Source organism: Dioscorea cayenensis, chromosome 19 (genome assembly GCF_009730915.1).
Source record: "Dioscorea cayenensis subsp. rotundata cultivar TDr96_F1 chromosome 19, TDr96_F1_v2_PseudoChromosome.rev07_lg8_w22 25.fasta, whole genome shotgun sequence".
Lineage (NCBI taxonomy): Eukaryota > Viridiplantae > Streptophyta > Magnoliopsida > Dioscoreales > Dioscoreaceae > Dioscorea > Dioscorea cayenensis.
Genome location: NC_052489.1, coordinates 25,967,284 through 25,972,682, shown reverse-complemented (window position 1 = coordinate 25,972,682; position 5,399 = coordinate 25,967,284). Strand labels below are relative to the sequence as shown.

General features: G+C 35.8%; 1 pseudogene; it reads right to left on the bottom strand.

Moving 5' to 3' along the window:
* Positions 1 to 420: 420 nt before the first annotated feature.
* Positions 421 to 4,342, bottom strand: LOC120249286 (annotated as a pseudogene).
* Between the last annotated feature and the right edge of the window lie 1,057 nt (positions 4,343 to 5,399).

Below are 5,399 nucleotides of genomic sequence, written 5' to 3'. Positions count from 1 at the left end.
TAGTTGTAGATTGGGAAATGTATAAGATTGGTGTATTTTATCAAGAAACCAAATTATGTTATGAGAAATTCAAGTAATGATGTTAAATCTCTAAGTTATTGAAAGCTGACTATAGTGAATTTCTTGCAGAAGTCATGAGACAAAAGTCATTAAACATGTTCTAACAATTAGTTAGGACTCACACTCATAGTTGTACAAAATCCAAAATCAATCATGGTTGGCCCTTCAATTAAATGCATCCTGGAGTATGGGTTAATTTTCATATCCGATGTCAACTGACAACTTTGGGAGATGAAATTTGAATTCACTATGGGCCTTGCAAATAAAGACATGCTACAAATAGGTATGTAAGAATCTTTAATCAAAGAAAAATTGGAGAATGAACAGAAGACTCTACCTGTCATCCACATGCCACAGCAATCATAACAGCAAGTTTTGGCTTTCAAATGCAATATCATATCGTGTGATTTCTGCAAGTGGAACTAGAGCAAAATGACCACTCAGAACTAAAATAGCTTCGGCAGTTACTCCTGAAGAGTAGAACACCATGTGAAAGGATTATTCTTTCTTTTGAAAGAAGGACAAAGGAGCAGAACCAGTATAAGCAAATATACATCAAATTTCTCAAAGCTTGCATATTATTATTACACATATTAAAGCAAACAATGGTTCGAAAATGACCCAAGAGCCCCTCAATAATCTCCAGTGAGTTCAACTGAGACAAAATTGCGTGGATAGGTTGGGAAGAAATTTGTGACTGTGGGCAATTGCAATTAGCAAACCCCGTGGAGAGCACAATTCTCTCGTGCATTAAACATTCATCTGATGATTTCAATACAAAATAAAGGACTTCTTAGTACTGATACCGAATCGGAGCATTCATGGTATTCTGGAATTGATAATGCTCCCAAACAAGTCATTGAAACCTTAATCTTAGTAGGTCTTGATGGACCACCAGTGCTTTGATTATATATAAATAATAAAAAGAAATTGGTATTCAACCCATTTGCTCATATCTTTCAATATCTTGAATAATGAGTCTTGCTTGCCCTTTGTCTCAGTAAGAGAGTTGGAATTAAACTTCCACTCGACTGACCAAATCTGGCCTGCAGAAACGCGGCAGGTAAAGAGAGATCCAAGCAAACACATGGTTGCCCAGAAAAGAATTTGCCTGCTAATCTTAGCAGCGTAACACCGCGGCTGATACGAGACCCTCGTTGGTCTCTTCATGACATAAATACACCCTGTAAGGCAAAATGTGCATTTTGAAGTAGTATTCCTCGTGGGTCAGGGTCAAACAAAAAGGTGAAATAAACTAGCCCAATCCATGCGTCTATGATCATCAATAGTAACTTTATTGAGTGTCAAAATGACTAAAACTTGGGAAAATGAAAAACATTTTATTGATGAATATTGTATGCTAACTCATTTTATTTTCTTAATAAGTTATGATTTATCCATTTATGTTTTCCCAATATATGAGGGTATTGAATGAATTTATGCATCTCGGTACAATAGCTTAATAATGAAATCAATGGGTACAACAGAAATCATTAGAGAATATAATTCAATTATTATTTATTTCTTCAATCAATAGGGATAAAAGGAACTTGGTATTATGCTAGCAAAAATATTTCATGTTCTCACCTTTCATGAAAAGACGGAGATGAGCTTGGATTGGCACCTGCATTCGAAGGTATAAAACTTCAAGAGAACTAGAAGAGTTTTTGAGGTATCATTCCTGGGCTTCACCAGAAACATTATGGTCGGGCGGATCTTCTCCTACAATCGCAGGATCTCAGGCTGAATATGGTGAACAGTACCCTTTGTCACTGAAACTGCAAGCCATTTTACAGATGGAAAAAGGCTGTGCCTGTATTTCAGCTCTGTCAACACCTCTCCTTACCTACATGTTTATCATTATAGAAAAGAGTATAATAATACTGTTAACAAACATAATGAAAGAAAATCAGTAGGAACTAACATAATACTAAAAAGGTGGCGGAAACAAACATTATTTCATTATATGTTTATGTCTTTATTGTCTGAGTCCCATGATAGAGAACAGAAATACGAGTATAGCTAAAACGAAAAGATAATGTGATGCAGCAAATGTGAATACAGTCCCAGCTAACTTACCATAACTGGAAGAGACAAGTACCCTCTTGCAGGGCAGAGTTCCATCATTGTGTTAAATATCCTGATTAATGTTCCCTTCATGCTAGCAGTTGCAAGAAGAAGTCCATCCATAGTCAAGGTGAAGCAGGCAATGGTAGAATCATGCGCATTGATGAACTTAGTCACCTTAAGACTAAAATGTTCAACCCGAACCTGTCCCCTGGTGCAGACCAGGGCATACTAAGACTCAATGTATGTGGATCATGTGTAAGGCAAGCGAGTCCCTTTGGATTAGACAGAGTCTCAATTTGGTGAAGTAGTTTCAAATCTGTAAAAGTTGTAGACATATATACTCTGTATTCAAGAACTACAATTATGCGATCCTGCCTTAATTTCACATGACGGACATTAGATCTGTATGCAAATTCCCCAGCGAGACGGCTTTGATGATCATCCCAGATCATAACTTTGTTGGCAGGCAGTGTGGATTGGTGCCACCACCAACCAGGGCTAAGATATTGCAACGGAATAGCATCTCAACTATTCCAAAGCCCCACCTTTTCAGATCCCTTCTAAAGGATTCCCTGAGAGGTTCGCAATTATAGATGCGGAAACCATGCTATGCCAGCGGAAAAACATCCATAGTCTGGTCCAAAGAAACTGATGGTAGCTTAATTTCTTCACCATGACTGCCAGGTGGTTCAGGTTTGACAAATAGTGACAGATGATAGTGATGGAAGTGATGATTTTAAGCGACACCGAGACTCATTATGGTGGATGTATCCCTGGGATGTTGAAACTGACTGAGCTCATGAAGGTAAAAGAGCAGTAACAAAATTTAAGGCACGTGAGGAGTCACAGTTCCTTGGATTTATGTAGCTCCCTCAATGACTGCTTTAACCCACATGGTAGAACCTACAGCAAATTCCACCCTGTAAGTAAATATGTATATTATAACAAACAAGAAATTAGATCACATTTCAAGATACATATCAAAAGTATTTTGCACTGAACAAATCCAATTACCACATAGAAATTAAATACAACCTAACAATTACTAGAGTCAGAAAACCATTTGCTTAGGCCCATGAGTATCTCATCCACAAATTCACATCCACTTTTAATTTGATCATAGGCTTCAACCCCTTTCTTGGACAGACATCACAGTTAAAGATAAAGAGGAAAGAAAATTAGTAGAAAAACAAATTTTCTTGAACACTGTTTTGGCAAAATTTCGTATTAGCAGCAAAGTGGATTGGTGCTGGCATTCTCGATTTGGTTCACAGGTGCAGACACTGGTCCAGTAGAGCGGGTGCACTTTCTTAGAGTGCAGTCAATTTCCAAATACATCCAAGATATGCAGCGATTGAGTGCTTGAGACACTGAAATCAAACCTGATACGGCCTCAAACTGACATGACACAAAAATGGAGTCAGTTGCTGCACTAGTCAAATATAGAGAAATTACAGTAAGTCCATACTTAAAAATATTTAAGACCCATGCCACTTGTAAAAGGCCGAAATCACGCACTATGCTCCATCTCTGGATTCAAGTCTCCACTCGAGCTTGATTCCAGGGCAAAATAAAAAGAGTTGCTGATACTCCAGATCACTCTCATCAGCCTTACTGAGCTGCGTTTCTTTTAATTTGCAAATAGCTATCTGGCCATTAGAATGGATTCATCGAGACTCGATGCGCAAAACTCCAGGACTACATGAGTCCCACATTTAGGAGGCTTACAAGTAAGAACCTACTAATCTCGCAACCCCACTTTACTGTGATGAAAAATTGCATTTGTTTCGCTGCTGCCTCTGGTCCTTCGGCACTCGACAGATCCAGCTAAAAAAACTCATTTTAATCCTTCCAGAAGAACAAAAGCAAATTCATGATCCAACAATACATCCAGCGAGCCATTCCATCACATTTACTCTAACTACTACTCTCCCATTTTACAAACCCTCAGAATGCAAACATCAATCACACATCACACCAACCTCCCCATTTACAAACCCTAGATTACCCACAAAGACTAACACATCAACTCAAAGACCAAACCTCCATCCCCACCCCGATGCATCAAACAGACAAATCAAAAACTCACACAGAGATGAGATAATTTGTAGGAAAAACTAACTCAATACCCACAAATTTACCAAACACCATCAATCTTATCAAACCAAACACCGAAATCACACAATTCAGCATCCAGCTCAAAGAAATTCATCAAAATAACATAAAATGAAAACAATACCAAAAGAGATAAAAGTCATGAACTCTCGTCACCGAGAGAAATCACCACGCACCAAGATCACTGAACAGAGAATGAGAGACCTAATCAAACAAGGAGAGGATTCCAAGATCATCGTTGCTAAATATTCACTAGCTACTGCTTCTGTTTCATTACAGTGAAAACCAACTATGGATTAATATATATATATATATATATATATATTTCTTGATAAATGAATAACTGGATGGAATAATTTTAAATTTTTAAATAAAGTTATATAGTCTCATTCATTTTTATAATTTTTAAATAATAATTTTGTTTCTAGCTAAACCTGAATAAGAGAAAATTAAAATATACGCTCATGTGAAAAAGCATCCCTAAGAGCAGCTAGTTGTTCTCTGATCCATTTGTTTGTATGATCGTGAAAAGTTTCTTTTGCACCACCTTGGCTGGTGTCTTTTCATAATTGGGACTTTTCGCCATTTTATTGCAGCCATTTTGTATTTTTCTATATTGAATGATGATTTAATTTATAAAAATTAATTAATATATCATGCCATCTTGATTATGAATAAAATGAAAATTAAATTGACATTGTAAATGTTATGCAAGATTTGGATCTAGAAGTTATTTGTTTTGAAGTAGAATGTCTAACACAAATTACTAACTCATTGTTATAAAGCTTTACAAGCCAATTTACCTCTTAAAAGCAAAATTATTAGAAAATTAAAATTTATTATTTGGATGCATTAAAATTAAAAATTTATAATATATATATATGGAGATTTATTGGTGGAACTCAATTAATTTTAATAATTCAATTTTAATGCTTCAACTAAATTGCATGTGACTTATTTATTAATCAAACAAGTTTCGCAAACCAAAATTTTGTAACAAATTATGTTTCGTTTTTGTCCTGTTGGGCCTTAATTGTTTGCTTCTTTTTGGTTTATATATATTTGTAATAAAATTGTGATTTATCTTTTATACAAAATTTTAACACCACACTCATCCAATATTCTCTATAAAATACTCATCACAAAATCATGGT